Here is a 22,301-nt window from a genome sequence, read left to right as displayed (position 1 = left end):
GCTAACCTTTACTCCTAGCCAAGAGGGACTGCCCCACATGTGAGATTATTAATAATTAAATTTACAGCGAAGAAATGGATGATCTGCATTCTGCAATGTGCCACCAATCGATCACGGTGAGCAGACCGGAAGAACGGGTAAATGATGGCATGCATTGCACACTGAGTGACTGTTGTTTCTTGTGATGTCAACTTGTGAATTATGATATGTCATCATTATCAATCATGTGTCTGTCAACTTGAGTTGAGACTTGAGAGGAAGAAGAGATAATTCCTGTGGTGGCAGCAGACAGTGTGAGACTGGGTGTAGGAAAGTAGGATCTGCTTCTTATGGTTACCCCTACTTTTTGCAGATGTATCACTGTTTTCGACCTAGACTGACTGGGATCCTGCTATTTAGGACCCCAGTCTATCTGCTTTCTCCTCTAAATTGATTGCATGTACTTTAGGTATACTCCAGATTGGATACTGGGGTACCCTTATCAGTCCATAGTAGATGGTACACCATGTACCCAGGGCATACGTACCCCAGAGGCCTCCAAGGGGCTGAAGCATGTATTATGCCACACCTGAGAGGCCATTCAAAATGACACCACAGGTCTGCTACTGCAGCCTGTGTAAGGTGGTGCAGGCACCCCTTACTTAGATATAGGTTACATATATCTATTCTAAATAACTGCACATATAAATCTATCAATCACCCCTATGGCAGGCCTTATCAATTCTGAAGGTGCAGGGTTTTATGTGAGAGGGTGCCCCTGCAGCCTTCGGAACCTATTTTCTGGGGTTTTCTGTGATGCAGCCAACCATATATTTTTAAGTGCACTATAACCTAGCGGTAAATGCTAACTTTAAAACGGCTACTTAAAAACGTGTTGTGTTTGGTGTCAAACACCTTGGAATCATACCAGTATCTGGCAGGGGAGGTATGATTCCACCCTTCTAGAGGGACTTATGTGAAACACCGGAACACCCGGGACCAGCTTTCTCGACCTTTGCATCACAAAATGGATGCTGCCATCCACGTACACGAGACTGCCCTCCTGCTGCTGAACCAGGCTCGAGCAGAGGAAGGCCTGACAATAGGTTTCCTGTCACAGAGAGGTGTGTCCACCTCCCAGACAGGCTTTAGTGTATTGGGGCTGAGTGGGTGCGCTCTTAGAGTGACAGAAAGTCTGCACTGGGGGCACATTTGGTGTCCCTGTGCATAGTCCAGCTCAAACCGTTTGCAGGAGCCATTTGCTCTTGCTCTGGTGCAAAACTGGCCAAAGGACATGGGTGTAGCCACTCCTCTGTCCTGACCCTCTCCTAGGTGGGTCCCCAGAGTTAGTCCAACCCCTTCCTTGGGTATAAAATAGGAAACCTGACAACAGGACTTTAGATTTTACCTGGACTAAACTCTGCAAACATAAACCACATACTTCGATGGTCTACAGTTTGCTGGACGACAGAAGAATCTCCCTTGGAGTAAAGGAGTTACTCCCCTGCAGCAGAAGTCACCTAAACGCATCTGACCGGCTTCCATCTCCCAAGCTCCTGAGGACTCCGAAGATTTCTGCAACATAGCAGGTGGGTTCTCGAGTGTCTCTGAGGTTGATCTGCTCTCTGAGCAATCCTGAGACCAGTATCCCTCGTGGGGACCGTGCAACCCGAATGCCTGTGCACCGTGTACTTTTGCAGCTGCATATGCTTTTTGCCAATCCCTGAGGCTGTGCATTGGGCTACATGTAATCAGGACTCCAAGCAGTATTTCTACTGAAGATTTCTGGCCTCTACTCCACGAGTGCTCTGTGGGCTGGTACTTCGTGATTCAGCTCCAGGTCTCTTTGAGGTCCCTGGTCCGTTGGCCTGTGGGTCCCTGTGAAGGTAACTTTGATTTCCCATGGCTTCCGTGGTTGCTCCAGATGTGCACTGACTCCCCATAGCTTGGAGAGTCTCCTGGGCCTTGCTGGTCCTCACCGTAGCCTGTTTCCTCTGCCCGCATGAGTTGCATTTGCCAAGGCTTGTTGGTGTTCAATCCGTGCGCTGACCCCTCAGCACTCGACCTACTTTGTGCGACAGCTCACCTCCAGACTTTGGTCATCGTTGACGATTCCTTGTCCCCGTGGCTGCAGAGTCAAACATCCTATCTTCACACCTGAAGCACCCGACATCGGTGGGCATTCGTCTACCGAGCCCCTGGTCACCATGAAGTGACCCAGACTCTGTCCCCTCTGCTTTCAGGTTCTTCTCACCTCGGATCCAGGCTTGGATCCCACTGGACACTTTTCATCTTCCCAGCAGCAGCATTTCTTTGCATCTCTCCATTGAAAACGACAAGGGTTTCCGACACCACTTGACCCCTATGCACCCGGCTCCTCTGGGATAGGTAACACGGGTACCTCGGTACTCACAGGGGTGCTGGCCTTAGAACCTTCTATGTTTCAAAGGGTTTGCTTGAAGTCCTCTCCGAAGTGTCCTTAAACTGTAATTTTCCAACCGCACTTTCCCATAGAGTTGTACGGATCACGCATCTGGTTCCCCCACTGTACCCGTCCTCCGAGGGCTCTCTGTGTCACTCCTTTGGGTGGTTCCTTGGGGTCCCAGCGATTCTACGTACTCTAGGCACTGTGTCTAGTCAAGTCGTTGTTGTTATACCATTTTTTTAGTATATGGTTCGGTCTCCCCCTGGAGCCCGCTGTGCATTGTGCTATTTACTGTTGTTCTATTGATTAAGTATTGTATGCCTTGTGCTCTAATCTCATAAAGAGGTTAACAGAGAGTGTTTAGTAATAAATACATATATTTTATATAAACACTTGTGTGGTTCTCCTTTGATTTGATTATTCAGTAGGTTCTGATCTGGTAAAACAAGCTGCTTAACATTCCTTCGAGACTTAGCCTGAAGGCTGCTCTCCATAGCTACCACTAGGATAGCTTTCATTAAAAGGTTGTCTTAAACCTATCTACCATAAGAGTCGAATTGGACTGGTGCAAGGTGGCCACTTTAATTAGTGGACAGTATATACCAGGCCAACTTCTCACACTGGGTGATTGTTTATTATGCCTAATGTTTTAGTGATTATGATTGTGATGGCCTACCGACTGCTGATCAATAATTTTCCCCTGAAGGTTTTTTTTTCCTTCATCGTTGAAAGATCGGATAGCAAATTCCTTCACTGAGTCCACTCCACACTGTCCACATTGCTTTTTTTACATTTACATTTTATTGTTTAATGCTTACTTATACTTCTTAAAGACTCAGACCTGACCAATCACTTAGTTAATGCAAAGCTTACAAACACAAATCTGGTCTCCTCTAGTCTACTCTGCGCACAAAAAGTGACTCAGTCAAGTCAATCTTTCCCTTCTTGCTGTTTAATAACAAAATAGTCCTACTAACGGCTGATCCATTGCATTGAGTCGGGACTCACTCAGGTCAATTTTAGATTGCCCACCCATGCACAGACACTATACTCAGAGTCAGAGTGAGACGGATCAGAGATGACGGAATGGCTCAGGGTATGGGCGTGAGCATGACTACTTCAAGAACTGCCAACAGAAGAAGATGGAAGTTTTCAAATACACTGAAACCAACCGATTAGGATGGTGATAACTTTGAAGTGGCCTAAAGGTAAACAAAAACAACACCAGACCTACACATGTCAGTATAGTGGTGCTTGGTCTTGTATGACTGACTGATAGCGGTGCATTGATTTTTTACTTAATTGCAAAAATGCTATGTTGCTGTGTGTGTCTCTGCTCAGTGCTGTCTGGATCAAATTCGAAGCTAAGTGGAAGTTGGGTGGGGGCCGTTTGTTTGAGGTAACTGACGGAACCAGACATGTAGCCAGGCTGCCTCTGAAAGTCTTCTTCTTGCTCTCCTTTATGCAGTTTAACTTTTCCCCATGATTCTTCAATATCATTTTTTTCCATCTACAGGCCCTTACCCTGCGTCATACTGGAAAGACAACTCACACTCACCTTACCGAACCACATCCGCCAGTCACCCGAGATTAACGGACCGTCCAAGAGGAATGCAGAGATTCAACTCTCAACTTGGCAATACTGTATCATTTTTCTCTTAAATCATTGCAACTGTTTGCATTGTTTATGTTTGTTTACTTGACTCCTACAGATATTTAAATTGTATTTGCTATCCATCAAAGCCCGCTAGAAGAACATAATGTAACCTCTCCGGGGGCAGAGGGACCATTAATTTACCTGGGCTAGTCTAGTACTCATCATCATACATTCATATCCTTTTCCTCCCTTAACAGATTTATGATTGTCAGCTGCCAGGATGAATGTGTTGTCCATGTGTAGTGTTTGTCTTTGTCAAACCTTTCCCTCAAATCCCCCTCACATCCATTCCTCAAATCCCTAACCATCTTCCCACAAGCTGTGTGATTCATTGGTGTGACTAAATTAAATTAACACCATTAATTGATCACACACTTGGTGGGGCAGATGTGGTGAAAGCAACACCAACTCAAAAGCAGCAGGGCTAGAATCTTCTTAAGTTGTGCTTTAAGTATAACTGCAGTTCACAATGGCAATATATATATATTAGATTGCCCACCCATGCACAGACAGTATTCGATATTCAAATCTTTCAAAGAAACATGATCCATTATAATTGCCAGCATCATCATCCTTCCAGCAGTAAAGGTTACGCTTTTCCACTCCACTTCATAGCTCGACTTCAGTTTGTAACGAGTACTAGCCCACCATTTTGATTATTTTTTATTTTACTTTAGCATTGCTTATCATGTTTTCTCATTTGGCGGTCTTCTTCTTGTGTACTGCTAGTTATACTCTACTCAGTCTAGTCTTCCTCAGGTGACTGTATAATTTTTTGAAAAGCTTGCACATCAAATGGCATTAAATCAATTTGTAAATTTAATTATTAAGTTCCCTGCGATTAATATTCATCATCCTACAGTTTGAGTTTGGCTAGGAGGTTGTGGAACCTCGCTGCAGAATCTGGTGCTTCTAGTATTCGACTACTCCGCTAGCATGCTCCTACTGTCTACTAGTTCCACCACCATGGCACCTTAGGAAACCATCAGCATGCAGCCATCACTTCGCCTAATCACAGGAAAGAGAGAAGAAGTGTGGGGGATTCATTCAAGATGAAATAAGATATATATACTATGGAAATCAATTCACACACCCACACCCCCTAGTCTGCAACTAACCCCTCAGGGGTTAGTTGCAGACTGCATAGACTAGGAGAAGCGCCTGACAGTAGTAGGACCAGTGAGGGGACCGCATCTATCTGTTGGTGCGTTACACTTTAGGCAGATTTAAAAAAGTGGCTTCGGCCCTGTATCGAAGGAAACAGTGAGAAGTTAAAGAGTAATCCCCCCAAAAGATTCATACCCTAACGAATGAACTAGAATGAAAGAGACCCACAACACCTGATCCACCCATTCTCCCTAACCGCAACCAATGTCCAGTAAAGTAAGTAAGTCCAATGGGCCATAAAAATTCAAATGTCCATAAAAAAGAACACCCAAGCTTTCCCCAACTCTCATTCCCACACTCTCCCCAACAGGTCCCACCCACCAAAAAAACATGATTAGAAAAGGAGCAAGAGAGGCCTATCATCTAGTGGCGGGCTAGGAGACGGATCTTTCTCTCAAGCTGGTCGAAACGCTCCTCCATCCTGGCCTGCAGGCACGTCATCCAGAGGAGCATGCAGTACTGAAATATTTCACACGAACAGGAAGAGCAGCAGTGGTTGACTTGCGGCGCGCGGCTGCTGGACCACGGCACCGTACCACCGGAGGCACTGGGGGGGCCTGGCTAGCATTGAAGGCTGCAGCTGTTACCTCCTTCTCGTCCTCCACCAGAGCCACCAGCCCCAAAATTCGGTCCTAATGGCCTCCAGCTTCCTTTGCTGGGTCTTGGCTGCTATCTCCTGCTTGGTGGGTTGGGAATGAGTAGCTAGATCAAGAAAGAAAAAAGACAATTGTAACCAATACTCTCAGCAAAACAGTAACACAAAACATTATACACATAAAATTATAGTGGCTCAGTAGCACTAGTAGTACATAACATTTGTAGTATCATTGATTCCTCGGACCCTAAGATTTTGATGTGATTGGAGTTTCAGGCATTAGGCACTATGGACTAGACAAGTATTTTTCTTCTCTCTCCTGTTTAGCTAAATTAATCTTGTAGGCATGCCAGTTCAGCTTGCACCCTAGACAGACATACTCGTGTCGCAGACTTGCGTTACTTTACTACTGTCTGCAGGAGGCTCAGCTGTACTACACAAATATCTATTTTTCTGTTATGGCCATACTCTGTTAAATCAATGGCAAATGCTCAATTTCACTTTCACCCTGACTACTACAACAAGGAAGATGATATAATTACCAATATGAATGATGATATATGTCACGATGTCATGTGACATGAGGTACTACTGTTGTAACCATGTAGTCGATAGGCCACCCTTGGCTGACACTGTAGAAGTGCCATGGTTAGGAAGAGAGTGGACCTTGGAATCGGAGGGAGGCGATTGGTGATGGGTGGGTACATACATAATATATATGTTGTGCTTGCAAACTACAGTGAGTCAAGGGAGTAGTCTGAAATACAACCTCAAACTTTTGAATCAAAAACCTCAGGAAAAAAAAATGTTGTTTATTCTTCTTCTCAGGGATTTTTCCATCTATCATTGCATTGTTCTTCTAGCAATATTATTATTATTATTCGCCCTTGGCTTTGCTACTCTGGCACGGTTTAATTTCCTTTTACATTCTATTCATCCAGTTTTAACCTATGATTGAATCCCATCCAGGCTTCCATCCCTCCATCCAAACATGGCTATTATTCTCAACAAACGAGAAGAAGACACAACTTTGGGGTGTTCAAAGCGACCATCATTTACTGATTGAGCATGAGAAAGTAAAAGAAAGCCTTCTCATCTCAACAAACATGCGTAGAATACCGTACTTGGACCTGCAATCTGCACAGCCGAGTAGTAGTACCAGTTCTGGTAGTAAGTAGTAAAGACCAATGGGCTCTCTGAGTCTTACAGTACCACCATTAGGCAGGCCATAAAATAGAAAGCAAGTAATAAAAAAAGTAAAAAACGCACTAAAAAACACAGAAAAAGTAGAAAACAACACAAAATATACACTTAAGAAGACTCAGGGAAAGATAATAAATAAAAAAGATCAGAAAAAAGGTTTTGCGACAGAAGGATTGAAAAGATAAACGCAAGATTGAAGTTGGCCCCAGCACTATAACAGAGAAAAGAAAACAAGATGACCACGCCCATGCGTGACTGCGTGGTGCAGTTTGCGCGATATTTCCCCCCAAACATGCAATCCGCATTGGCGTACGACAGAAACGTCATGCAGACGAGCAGAACAAGCAACTCCGCCTGCTCGCGGACCTTCATGTAGCGCGGCAGAGATTTTTTACCCCTTCGCAGAGTTCCGCGTAGTACGGCTACGTGAACTCCACCCAGGCTTAATTGCGTGCCGCAAATTCTGACAATTATACATTTGGCCCAAAGGGCTTTACAGACACTCCAATACATGTCTGAGTTAGGGTGACAGCTACACTTCGTGCATACTTTCCAGACAACTACAAAACAGGAGAGAATGTATGTGACGGGGAAACATCTGCGTCCATTTGCATACTGATGGTCTTCCTGGGCTTGGAGAGGGAAGGGTGTTCACACTTTACATTTGTATAGGTTGTGTTCTGCCCTCACACAAAGGGCTGATCTACCCCCTACTGATGTCTGGAGCCAGAGCTGGGTTGGAAGGGATTGTTGCACACTTCTAAAGATGCTTTTGAAGTCACCCCTTCATCAAAGATAATTTTGAGTATAAGTACAGAGGCTCTGACCCTTAAAAGACGCTGATTGCAAGCACCTGGTCAGAACCACTTTCTCTCCTGAGGCGGAAGCCGGGAGCACCACTAAGAAACCTTGTTTTTAAAATTTGAGAGTCACCAATTGTTGTGCTTTTAAACTCACCTCACTCTTCTCCTTGGCACCACTTAGGACAAAAGCTCGATCCTAAACTGACCGCGCAGCGGATTTAGCACTGCCGCGGACTCAAGGAAAAGACACTCTTCTTGCCGCCATTTCCGGTCACGCCCCTCTCAAAGTCACGCCCACCCCATCCCCCTCCCCCCTATTTCACCATGTGTATCTCCCGGACGCGCAGCGGACGGGCGCAGCGGGCGTGCCGTTTGCGTGCCGTAGGCGCGCCTAAGGCAAGCCCGTCTACGCCAGTCATTGCCAAGACATCGCCTTTTGCATGTCCCCCTGGCCAAACTTCACGGGAACTCCACCACTATGATAGAGAATTCCTAGCCGCCCTGAACGCCGGATAGAGCTGCGAGGTGATATCTGGACATCTCGGACAGACACGCCTCCAATGTAAGTCCTGTCATTTCTCGACGCCCAGTCCCTGCCTATCTAGGCACCTTTCAGGCACGCATAAACAAACCCCTCTTATTGTCCTCCAACTCAATGTTCGGTCTCTCGTTAATCACCACTTACAAGTAAACACTCTCTTACTTGAAGAGAACCCTGACATTCTCTTTCTATGCGAAACCTGGCTCCGTGACGATATGACTAGTGTACCTAACCTCACGCTACCAGAAAGCTACTTAATGAAATCGCTAAACAGAGACGCCAGAGGAGGCGGCATCGCTGTCATCTACAAAAAACAATTCATCTGCTCCTTCACTAAAGAAAATATCTCGAGCTGTGAAAGTGCACGATTTAAGATCACGACGGGCCCCCACTTCTCCCTATCTGGCCTCTACATCTACCGACCCCCCCGGACCTGCTTCTAAATTCATTGAAGCTCTCCTTGAAGTGGCAAACTCCTTAGTGGTGAGTTCGGCCAATTTCACCATATTAGGAGACCTTAATCTCCACCATTAAAAACCTCTTGGCTGACTTATCAGCCTTACAACTCTACCCTTTGATCCAGACCGCCACTCACTCGGCCGGGCATACACTAGACCCTGTCTTCACTAACATCCTGGAGACGATGACAGAAGCGCCCAAACCTATGGGATGGACAGACCATTACCTAATCAAATTCACCATAGTGATTACAGAGACGTTCAACCAGGCCGAGCCTACTCGACATCAAAAAAGACCGTGGCACAAACTTTCAACCAGTGACCTGCACTCCGCTCTTGTAGAATTCCGGCATGAGGCACATATGGATATCAACACTACATATGCTGCCTTCCATGACTGGATCACGAAAGGACTAGATGCCCTCATCCCTCTCAAATGGACTAAGGGACGTAGCTCCCCTTCCAACCCATGGTATAACGACACCTTAAGATCCATGCGGAAGGAATGTAAGAAAGCCGAGAGAATCTGGAGACGAGAATACAACGTCAGGGATAAAGCTTTCTACCTGTCTAAACAAAAACTCTACCACAAAGCTATCTGCTCCGCGCGCGCCACCTTCTATGCAGAAGAAATTAACTCTAGCCCTAATCCTGCTAAAGTTGTTTTTAAGCTAGTAGAAGAACTGCAGAGTAGCAGATCCCCTTCCTCCAGTATCACCTCCGTGCAACAATGTGAGGACCGTGCCACTTTTTTCGTAGAAAAGGTGCAAAAAATCTACAAATCGTTCCCACAGCACTCTACTGCCCCACCTAACTCCCCTAATTCCATCAGTAATGGCACCACCATGATGCTCATACCTGAAATCTCACATGAGGATCTTACGAAACTATGTAAGAAAGTCAAGTCTGGATCTCCAGCAGACCCGATGCGGCCGACCCAATTCATCAAATCCCTAGAATTTTTTCTGCCTTCCTTGGCATCCATACTGAATCTCTCCTTCTCTTCGGCCAGTGTCCCGACCGCTTGGAAACAAGCTTGGGTCTCTCCCATCATTAAAAAGCCGACTCTGGACCCCTCCAAGTTAGAGAATTTTAGACCTATCTCACTGCTCCCATGGCTGTCTAAACTTGAAGAGGCCCACGTAAACATCATCCTGTCCCAACACATGGATCATAATAACATCTTAGACCCATCCCAAAACGGCTTCAGGCCGGGCCACAGCACTGAGTCTGCTCTCTTAGCCACGTCTGAACACCTACGAACGATAGTTGACGCCGGTCAAAGCGCTGCACTGATCCTGTTAGACCTCAGCGCAGCCTTTGACACGGTCTCCCATAACATACTGTTAAATCGTCTGGCTAATATGGGAATCTCAGGTCTTGCCCTGGAATGGTTCCGCTCCTTCCTGAAAGACGGATCCTTCCGGGTGTCTGCTCCCCCTTTTCTTTCCCAGTCCCACTCCATCGGACAGGGTGTCCCTCAGGGCTCTGCACTTAGCCCATCCCTTTTCAACCTGTATGTGCAACCACTCGCCGCAGTGGCTAAAGTATGGGACCTCACGCTGGTGTCATACGCGGATGACACGCAGCTAGCCATCACTCTCACTGAAGGCCCTTCTACCACGGCCTCAAGATTTAGAGATGGTCTGGCTGCCGTAGCCCAGTGGATGACGGACAACTGCCTGCAGCTCAATGCAGGAAAGACGGAGGTGCTGCTCCTCGGCAAGAACACCAGCCACTGGAACGAGCACTGGTGGCCTCCATCGCTGGGCACCATCCCACCTCCAAAATCCCTGGTCAAGAACCTAGGCGTCTGGATGGACTCCTCACTTAGCTTTCAGACCCACACAAAAAAAGTGGCAGCTACCTGTGTGGGCCTGCTGAGGAGCCTCAATCCAATACTCGGATTCTTCGACTCCAAGGTTCGTCAACTAATTATCCAAGCCACAATTCTCTCCCGCTTGGACTACGCCAATGTTTTACTACTGGGCGTCAACAAAGCGGAGATAGCACGATTGCAACGCGTGCAGAACACCGCGGCAAGAGCCTTGGTCGGTCTCCCCCGCAGATGTTCGGCCAGAGCTACAATTCGAAAGCTGCACTGGCTACCCATCGAATCGCGAATCCAGTTTAAAACACTCACCATGATATTTAAAATCCTTAAAACTGGACGCCCAGAATTACTCCGCTCTCTCCTAACACCATATGTGCCACAACGCAACCTACGCTCACTAGGTCAACATCTACTGATTGTACCCCGGACAAAGCTTGTCCGCACCGGTGGACGCTCTTTTAGGGTGTTGGGAGCCAACTATGGAATACCCTCCCACTGAACATTCGCTCATTGGAAAATCTGTCTGCCTTCCGGAAAGCCGTCAAAACCCACCTGTTCCCCTCTCCCTAGGTCTCCTAGTTATCTTCCCCTCTTTCTCTGTTAGAGTTTTCCGTGGTTCTTAGCGCCGGGACGCCTCTTTGCTGGGGCAGCTGTTGCGCTTTACCAAAATGCTAACATAACATAACATAACCCCATGATTTTAGACACTGCATGGACTTTTAACCAGACGCTGATGGCTCTGCATGCTGCATATTGCCAGAGGAATGCTGTGCAGCCAGGAGGAACCACCAATTGGACTATTTGCTTTGTTGTGCTGGCCTGCTGCCTGCTGGACTGCTGGAGATTCCTCCACCCTGCATTTGGACTCTTGTGCTGACCTACCTGCTCATTGGTTTGTGCCCCAGTGCTCTCCCAGGGCTTGTAGCTGCCTTGGGTCCTGCCAACAGCACGGTTTGAGTGCTTTGGTCCACTGAGATCTGGGGTGCGGGTACTCTTTGCTGAACCAACACATGGGAAGAGCTTTGTTTGTCTCAAGCAGCGTGTGTGGTATGTACGTGTTCAATAAGGATGTGTTGGGCACTTTTAGTAGGAGAGGCACGTGTGGTGCGCCTCGTACTGTGGGGAGCCACGAGTGTTTTCTCCCACGTTTCTGTCACCCTCAGTGCCACTCTCTGGCAGCAAGAGGGGTCTGGCTACATAGCCCCAGGGAAATGGCGTGGGGGAGCAGAGGCGCTCCACTTGAATCCCTGGGTGGGTGGGACCCAGTGAGGGAAGCCACGCCTGCCTTTCCCTTCCTGAATCCTGGACTGCGAGCCCATGCAACAGAGAATACCGTACCCGCATGTCACTTGTGAGATGAGTAGACTCCCTCCAGTGATGCTCTGGAGTAATGAGGGGTCGCAGGGAGCCCTTCTCTCTTCCTCAGGTACTTTCAGCTTTCAGCTACACAGCCTGCTCGTGGGCAGCTATGTTTTATTTTCGGACTGCGGGGGGCCGAACAAGGTCTTTCTGCGTGGCCCTACTGTTGGTGCCCCCCCCTTTGGGACGGACCGTGGGGGCACTGTTCCCGTTCTCTAAAGTGGCAGAAACCTCTGGAGATGACCCCAAGAATGGCACAGGGCTGTATTTAATAGCAGAACTGCTCAGGTTAATAGGACACAAATAGTAGGTGTGCTCGGGCTCCTGTGCCTTACGGTAAAGTCCATGAATACCTTAAGTTTGCACAGCTCACAGAAAATACAATAATCGAGTTAAATGTTGTGATTAATGTGTTTTGTCTCTAAACCAAGTTATATTACTTTCACTAATGTGGTAATTCATGAACCTTTTCATAACCTGATTTGCATTTCTTTCACTCATGTGATGATATATGTTTTTATTTCATAACCGGTTGCATTTCATGCCCTAAGTATTCACTGGGCTTGTAGTGTATGTCGCTTTGAATCTTGCACTGTCATGATAACAAGTACTATCTCAGGATTTGCATAATATGCACAGTATTTAGGATTCATGTTGTTTTGGTATATGTTATTTACAATATACTCTATATATTTTTATATAGTCCTGTTTTGACTCTCTTTTGTGGTGTAGTCATTGTGTCATTGTGTGACTGTGTTCTGCAAATGAATTACACATTGCCTCTGACGATAAACCCGTCTGCTCTCTGCCAAGCTACCAGAGGGTGAGCACAGGTTATCTTAGGTATGTAACTTACTTGCCCTAACTAGAGGAGGGCTCTGCCTGACCTAGGTGCATACCCTACCATCCAGAAACCTCATTTATAACAATTTTGTTTGACAGGAAGTGAGCTCAACTTCTCAGGGACTTGCATGATGGAGAATAAACGTAGCTGTGTCCTGGGACAAGAATGTCCACCTTCATGGAACATGGGTTTGAACCACTGCTCTAAGTTCCTGATTGTATGAATAAATGGCATCCTGTCTTTTATGTTGTCCCTGGTGTAACTGTAGCATAACGGGTTCAGTAGCACCGGCCTGTCCTTGTCAATGTGAGGTCCAGAACCTGGTCTGTGACTTGAATGGATGCACCAAACATACAAAGTCAGAGGCAGGGGATTACTGGCCCTGTCCTGGGTACATCACGTGGCAGCGTACAGTGCTTTGGGAATTTTTATTGTGAAGAGATGGTTTTGTCAGAGGGAGTGTGGTCTACTGACACCCTTGTATGAAGTTCCTCTGTTATGTGAAAGTCAGATATGTGTATATCAAATGTGTGTGTGGGCAAAATGCATATCTAGAAAATAAATGACAGTTGGACCTAGTGGGCTGTGTGAGTCTGAGTACTGTGGTCAGTTGGGATTCATTTTTGATGGCCCTGCTTAGGCCTGTTAGAAGACAGAGTAGGAGGATAGCCTTGTAGCTGGAGGGTTTTGACCCCAGACGCAGAAGTGAGGAGGTTGGAGACAGTGAGGAGGCTGGAGACAGTGAGGAGGCTGGAGACAGTGAGGAGGCTGGAGACAGGGAGGAGGCTGGAGACAGGGAGGAGGCTGGAGACAGTGAGGAGGCTGGAGACAGTGAGGAGGCTGGAGACAGTGAAGAGGCTGGAGACAGTGAGGAGGCTGGAGACAGTGAGGAGGCTGGAGACAGTGAGGAGGCTGGAGACAGTGAAGAGGCTGGAGACAGTGAGGAGGCTGGAGACAGTGAGGAGGCTGGAGACAGTGAGGAGGCTGGAGACAGGGCTCCCTTTAGAAATGCCGTAAAGGTCTTCTTAGCAATAAACTGCTGATTAGCTCTCTCTGAGTCCTGCCAGCTTGTGGATGGTAGAGATGGGCAGCAGTTTCTGTTTTTAAAGGTGAAGAGGTTTCTAGTCAGAGTCTGCCCTTTTGTCTGTGTCTGATGACGTCTTTAAGAAGGCTGATGACAGCAGGGAACTCACACTTCATTGTGCCTCTGCTTTGAGTATTCTTGCTTGAAGCCTGCCCTAGTGCTTCCTGCTAAAAGACTCATCACTATCCAAATGCTGTGCCTGGATAGCATCCTGGAAATGCAATTTAAAAGAGAAGAAACCCAAACCTGCCCTGAAACCTTAGGTACTGGATACATATCCCCCTGTCTGTGAAATGTGCATACAAGTGGAATCCAATCTACATACTTTGTTCCAGTCCTGAATTTGTCTTCCACAGGGAAGGGAGTGCTCCTCACAGTATTCAAAGTGCTGCTGTGTTACCAGGGTTGCTGCTTCACAGCAAGTCTCCAAGAGGTGAGGGGACAGCCGGTTTCCCAGAGGGGAGGTGAACACTTTGTGCTGTAAGAGCTGAGAATCTCCATGAAGAGCTTAGAAGGCTGTCTACCTGCTGAGAGGGAAGCAGTGGGCTAGGGCCGGCAAGAAAGACTGTCCACAAGGAGGGGCTCAACATCTTCCCAGCGTGTGGAGCGCACAGTGGAAGTAGACAAACAAAGAGAGAGCCAGGAGTGACCGGTTCTGGAAAGGGGTTTCCCTTACACCCATCGCAGTCTTTCACTGCACAGTCCTGAAGTGAAATGTACCATGATTACACATGTGCAAATATTCCTGTGTCATTTGTACTGCTGCTGCTTTTGGAGAAAATGAAAGTTCTCTTCTGTTATGTTATAGATGTTATGTTATAGATATTTCTAAAACGCAACAGTTACCTAAGGATGTCCGGGCGCTAGCTACTGTCCTTTGAGTAATGAACACTGTGGACAAATTTACATATCAAAGAGCCAGGCTTTTAGTGCCTTCCTGAAAGTCAGGAGGCCGGTGGCATTCCTCGGATGGAAAGTAGGGGTGGGCGGAATTTGCGGAATTAACCTTCGCAAATTATCGCGAGAATGTTTAAAATTATCGCAAACAAGCAGAAATATCGCGAAGATGCGGAAGTTTTTTTCCGGCATGTTCGCGCGATTTTCTGCATGGTTGCGGGTCGCCAACTTACCCATGTGGCTGCTTGCGGGCGCGGCCATCTTGTTTTGAGTTGTTCTCGCGGTGCATGATCGCGAGAAGAAAGACGTGATCGCGCGACGCATGACGTCACTGCGGGCGCGAACTGTCGCGAGACAGCGCAAATGGCTAAAAACAATACAACATCTCATGGAGAACGCGACCGGATCAAGAAAACTTGTCGGCGAACGCAGGGATTCAGGTAAGGCGATCGCGCGCGCGCGAGAATGTATCATTTTACAGCGCGAGCAAGAAACAAATTATCGCCAAGCTGCGGAAACCGGAATTTTTGACATTTTCGCGCTCTCCGCGGAACGCAAAAATGTCAAATTATCGCAATTTCCGCGAACGGAACGAAATTTTTGCCCAGGCCTAATGGAAAGGGTGGTCGTTCCAGGCCTTTGCAGCGCAGGCAACAAAGCTTCTCCCACCCCACGTTGCTTTTCTAGTGGGAGGTACCGACACCAATTTGCCTCCAGGCGAGCGAAGAGTTCTTTTGGGCACATACCACTGAAACTGACGCTTCAGATGGCCAGGTTATATTCCTTGTAGGGCCTTGTAAATGGTGTAAAGGGATGCACTCGACTCCTGACAGATAACCAGTCTTTTTATTTCCTTGGAAATTGATGCAAATTTGGAAGTGCCAGTAAGCAGTCTAGCTTCCGCATTTTGCAACAGTTGAAGTTTGTTCTTGAATATTCAGGTAAAGACTGTTACAGTAGTCCAGCCTTGACAGGATAAGTGCTGTAACCACTGTTCGCCCACTGTCAGCCGGCAAAAAAGGCAGTATTTTCAAAATCGCTTTGAGAGCGTACAAGGTGGCAGATGCCACTGCATTAACTTGGTCACCAAAGTTAAGCCTATCATCCACTATGACACCTAAACTTATTTTCCCCGTGGGGTAGGAAGAGTTTCCATAGTATCTGGCCACCAATTTGGGGTCCAAAAGTTGGCATCGTTTCCAAATAGGATGACCTCCGTTTTGCCCGATTTGCGCTTCAGGCGGTTTTGAGACATCCACCTCCCGACTGCTTCCATACAATCATGGAATCATTTGCCTTTTCCCAATTCCTGTCCTGGCAGCAGAGACACCACTATTTGTGTGTCATCTACAAATGAGGTAAGACAAAAAACAAAGGAGCTGATCGGGGGGGGGCCAAATACGAAACATACACATTAAAAAGTGTGGGACTCAACGAGGACCCCTGCGGAACTCCACATGGCAGGAAAAAAGGTTTAGAACAGAATTCGCCCGGTGACACACTTTGTGATCTGTCAGTTAGGAAGGATTTCAAAAGCTTCCATGCTTTATCCTGGACCCCGCATGCCTTCAAACGATCCATCAGCAGATCATTATGGATCGTATCAAAGGTGGCGGACAGATCCAGCATGATTAGGGTGGCCTTGCCTCCCCAATCCAATGCTTCCCTGGCCTCTTCAGTGGCTTTTATGAGAGCGGACTCTGCACTGTGTCCTTCTCTGAACCCATATTGAGTGGGATCCAGAGCTTGAGTTTCCCGTAGAAAGACCCTGAGTTGCAGATTCATGGTTTCCTCAACTAGTTTAACTGAGAGCGGGAGGCGCGAGATTGGTTGAACATTTCAGGATCCTTAGGATCCAAGCTGGGCTTCTTTAGTAGTGGCAGCATCGAGGCTACCTTCCAGAGTTTAGGGAAGTGCCCTGTTTCAAACATTGCATTCAAAATGGAGGTAAGTGAAAGGGCAACAGGCCCCAGGGCAAGTTTGACCACAGAGACTGGACAGGGATCGTCAGGAGAGCTTGATCTTGCTGACATAAGGAGCCTTTGACTGTCAATTGTGGATAACGGCGCAAACTCGTCAAAAGTAATGAGGGGGTCAAATACTGGCTTGTGCCCTTCCATTAAGACAACATCCCTCTTACACTTGAACAGTTAAATGCCGAGAAGATGACCTCCACTTTATTCAGAAAGAACCTAGCAATATCCTCGCATAGTTCCTGGCTCGTCTGAATTTTAGCTGGGCACGAGGACGCTAAACTAGATACATTTTTTAAAAGTTCTTTAGCAGAATTTTTTGCTAGTTCAATTCAATTAGCAAAGAACTTTTGCTTTGCATTGAATAAGAGTTGTTTATAGATCATGCGGCTATGTTTGTATATCTTTTTCTCTGTTTCTTTGTATTTTATTCCTCCAGCTCCGCTCTAGACGTTTGCAGATAAGTTTAAGATTCCTAAATTTTTCCGTGTACCTTGGGGCGGAGGGTTGTGATCTTTTAGAGAACAGAATTTTTACTGTGGCTAGTTTTTTACAGGCTGACTCTACCCAGTCAGTGTATCGGGTGGTAGTCTCCTCCACTCCTAAAGGCATTTGGCCCGCCATTATTGTAACCATTTCTTTTAAGTCTGCGCCCTCAATTTTGTTCCAGGCTCTAAATTCCATCTGTCTCCTAGGTCGCTCTATTACAGCTGAAGGAGAAAGACAGGATTGCGATGCAAGCTGCGACTTCCACAGAGATATCATCAAGAAGAAACTTGCCTGGGAGGCTACAACTGCTAAGTCAAATCACCAATCTGCAGCCAGACACAAGGACCTGCACTGATGTGACAGCAGAAGCTCGCCTAGTGAGTCTATTCAAGCCATCATACTCTGCGTCCTATTGGTGGCAATATCCTGCTTCATGGTTGTGAACCGCATCACAGAACCTGATCGAAGAAAATGTAAGTGTACCAGAAGCTATATTCCAGAATTTTGTGACCACAGACATCTTCTGTTTGTTATTAAATTGATTTGTGGAGATCATTGCCTTGAAAAAGCCGTAGGCTTGCATGCCTTTACAGGGTGAAACGTGTGTTGGCTATTACAATGCTATTCTGGAACAACAATAAAAACACACATTCAGGATTACATTCCTGCATGATTTTTTTTTTAACTATTTTTATTTTATTTTTAGACAATAACCAGAACAGGAGCCTTGTAGTCTTATATGCAACACGTTTGACATCATTTCTGATAGATACAACGTTCATGAATACAGAGGTTACACTACAATCAATTCTCGACTCGCCTCCGACCCCCCACTCCCTTCAGGTGAGGCACGACCCACATCCGGCAAATTATCCTAGGAAACAAGATTATCAACCAGCAAGTTATGGGTCTTGTATACATGGGCTTACATTGTTTATTTCAGTCCCGGTCATCTCTAGGTTATAATATTGTAACCATGGCTGCCAGATTTTCTTGAACTTTTTAGGGCACCCTCTAGCAGCATATATGGTTTTCTATGCCCCCATATATAGGTCCATGCTGGCACGCCATTCAGTCATAGAAGGCAACTCTGCTTTTCGCCAATATTTGCTAACGTCACGTTTTCAACTATGAGTCCCAGATTACTCAATAAGAGTTTGTACCCGGGAATATCAATATCTGTGGGAATGCCCAGAAGAACATATTTTGGATCCTTAGGGTCAGTGCTCCCAATATTTCACCTAATTCCTTAATTATTCATAACCAATATTGCTGTATCTGCTGGCAGTCCCACAGGGTGTGTATGTAGGAGCCTTGTATTATTTTGCTACACAAAAAAATGATGGACAGAATACTGAATAAATCATACATTCACCCCCAGTCAAGAGATCTGGTTTAAATCCATCGTTCTTTTGCTCACCATGCCACCCCAGTTTAGACCCAGCTATATGCAAATCAGTCTTGACCCTGTGCCTCATGGGAACAGTCCAGACCGAACTGCCAAGCCATGTCTTCCCTGGACCGGAACCTAGCAGCCCAGGACCGGTTCCTGGGTATTACCCTTCATCAGCCAGGCTAGCTTGAATCCAGTGGCACAGTGAGCAAGGGACCCATGTCTGGGCATAACCATCCCACTTAGGGTGAAAAGTGCTACACAAACAAATGATCAGGGGGGGCCAAAGACGAAACATACATATTTAAAAGTGTGGGACTCAACAACAACCCCTGCGGAACTCCACATGGCAGGAAAAAAGGTTTAGAACAGAATTCGCCCGGTGACACAATTTGTGATCTGTCAGTTAGGAAGGATTTCAAAAGCTTCCATGCTTTATCCTGGACCCCGCATGCCTTCAAACGATCCATCAGCAGATCATTATGGACCGTATCAAAGGCGGCGGACAGATCCAGCATGATTAGGGTGGCCTTGCCTCCCCAATCCAATGCTTCCCTGGTCTCTTCAGTGGCTTTTATGAGAGCGGACTCTGCACTGTGTCCTTCTCTGAACCCATATTGAGTGGCATCCAGAGCTTGAGTTTCCCGTAGAAAGACCCTGAGTTGCAGATTCATTGTTTCCTCAACTAGTTTAGCTGGGAGCGGGAGGCGCGAGATTGGTTGAACATTTCAGGATCCTTAGGATCCAAGCTGGGCTTCTTTAGTAGTGGCAGCATCGAGGCTACCTTCCAGAGTTTAAGAAAGTGCCCTGTTTCAAACATTGCATTCAAAATGGAGGTAAGTGAAAGGGCAACAGGCCCCAGAGCAAGTTTGACCACAGAGACTGGACAGGGATCGTCAGGAGAGCTTGATCTTGCTGACATAAGGAGCCTTTGACTGTCAATTGTGGATAACAGCGCAAACTTGTCAAAAGCAGGGAGGGGGTCATATACTGGCTTGTGTCCATCCATTAAGACAACATCCCTCTCACCTTCACTGAGTCGAATGATCTTCTCATCTTCTGGACTTCCCTTGAATAGTCGGGGAAGATCACGATCTTGGCATCAGTGAGCTTGAGTTACCCCAGGTGCCGTGAATCCCTGAGTATTGTATTGCGGTCTTGGTAGTTTAAAAACCTTGCAATTAAGGGTCGCGGTGGGGCATCCTATGAGCCCGTTTGATGATGAAGCAGGATAAGAACTTAGCCGTAGGTAGAGAGTCACGCACCCACAACATCAGGAATGTCACTGGATCGAAGCCTTCCATTCCTTCTGGAAACCCAACAAAAGAGGAGGTTGTACCTCCGTGCTCTGTTTTCCGCATCGTCTACTCTTCACTCGACCTCTCTCATGGTGGCCTTCAGGTCTTTGACATCCTCATGTAATTTGTGCGTCGTGTCTTCCACTTCTGAGATGCGGGTTTCAGCGTGCGTCACTCTTTCTGCAATATTACGCATGTCTTGGTGTAAGAGGGTGACCTCTGATCTTATTTCTGCCATTTTGCCCTCGATGGCATCTCGAGAGGCATGGATCGCCTGGAGAATGCTCGTGTTGTCCGGGGGTCCAGAGGGTCCTCCCTCTGTTTCCACAGGTGGTGGAAGTATTTTCACGAATTTATCCAGTTTGCCCTGTTTCTGGGTTTTTTGTTCCTTGTCTCTTGTCATGATAGAGGCAGCAGAATAACGTCTGACAGAGGGTTAATAGCTATGTTTGTTTTTTCCCTGTCAGAGGGTCGAAGGTTGGGCATTTCAATACGCTGTCCGTGCATTTCAATGATGTTAAATCGGTGCCACCCCAACGTCTTCTGCCTGTCGGGGGGTAGGTCAGTAGTTGTTGTTCTTCCCTTCTTTACCCCCCTCTCAACATTGTACGTCTCTGCACTTAGACAGCTGTCTTCTGCCCTTCTCCAAATCTTCTGCGAGAATGAAATCCAGCACTTTATCTAGCGCCTGCACATTGTTTCACTTGTATGCACTTCACGGCGCACAGGGTAGTAGGCCAACTCAGCTCATTTACCAAGCAGTCGATGGGGGTTTCGTTTTCTATTCAGCTGGGGGACGCGCCACAGCTCTTCCCTATGTTTCCAGTGTGTTAGGCCTCTATTATCAGAATCCCTCGTCTCTGGAATCGATCATTTTCCTGTTCAATCTCTGGGCTTGGGCTGGTGACCTTTAGGCCACTCACACCCCAGTATCTCAGTGCATTTGACTAGTCTATTTCCTCTCCTCCCCGGCACAGTCCCTCTCACCTGCATCTGGTTTGGGCCCTGGTTCTCACAGCTCTTCAGGGGAAAGCTGAGGCTCTCACCTCCCCAGATCGGTGTATATATTTATGATCTCTCCAGGGCCCCTCCTCGGGGTCGGTCAGGGCGCACTATGTAAAATGAGGGGCCCCCCTGATCTTTGCCTCCGTACAGGCCTCGGCTGCCACCCAGCAAAATGCCAATATTCAACCCCTCATCTAGGAATCAGCCGGCCAGACTCTCACAACTCTCCCGGTGGGCCACTATTCCCGGATGGGGATTGTAATGTAGTAGCCTCCCGGGCAGCCCCATATTGTGCACTGAGAGAGGGGTGGCCCCGGTAAAACCCCCTCAAGCGTAAAACAATAGACTGCCCCGGCGTATGCCCGGCCAGCGTGGAAAGAGTTAATAAATAGCCTGGGACCCCGGGCATGGTTTAGTTACGCACTGGCCACCACAGTTACCGTGTCGTCCGGCTCCTTGTTGTCTGCCACTCAAGGCCTCGAACCACAACACTACACTGGCGAGGAGGTGGTCTTCCCACCTCTCCGGGCTGCCTCACGCCTGCCTTCCCTGCCGTCTGCGGTGTTTCCTCAAGAGCGCTCCAGCCGCATCTCTTCTTACCTCTTCAAGGCGCCTCCTGCTACTCTCCAGTGGCCCTCGCTTCCAGGCCCTGCATGGGCTCCTGGCACCGTGCACGGTAGAGGCCCTCACCCTCCATGGCAACCGCTCCGCATGCTGCTCCTGCTCGCGGGCACGTGCACGCTCCTCCTCAGCCCGCGTAGTGCCGAGCCCTCCTCATCGGCTCTCCAGCGGCCCCCCTGCCTCCGGTAAGAAGAGTGACGTTTCCTCCCGAGTGCCCTCCACACCACGCGCCTCCTGCTGGAGCCCCACCCTGGCACTGACCCGCATCTGAGGCCTGCTTTACCGCCTCCACCTAGGGTGACCAACCGTCCGTAAATTTCACGGACAGTCCGTAATTTCGGCCGTCTGTCCGTTGTCCGTGAAGGATTCTTTAACGGACGCCATTTGTCCGTAATTTTAACCCCGCGCCGGTCGCACCACCCTAAAGCCGATGTTCCCTCGCTTCCACCCACCTCCCTTTTTGACTCCGATGCTGTTGAGGTCGGGTGTAACAGACTCCGATGCAGCACCAAAGCTCAGATACCCAGCAGCATTGGAGAGGCACTGCGGGATGGCAACCCTCACACCTTCCGCCCTTGATGAGCTGTTAAGAGGGGCTTGAAGGTGACTGAGAGGGAGGGGCTACAGCTTCAGGATCAGGGGCATCTATTCAGATGCAAACAGCCCTGAATGCGTC

The sequence above is a fragment of the Triturus cristatus genome, chromosome 11, assembly GCF_964204655.1.
Source record: "Triturus cristatus chromosome 11, aTriCri1.1, whole genome shotgun sequence".
NCBI classification, from domain to species: domain Eukaryota; kingdom Metazoa; phylum Chordata; class Amphibia; order Caudata; family Salamandridae; genus Triturus; species Triturus cristatus.
The sequence above is the reverse complement of the archived record's forward strand: the minus strand, read 5'-3'. Positions refer to the sequence as shown.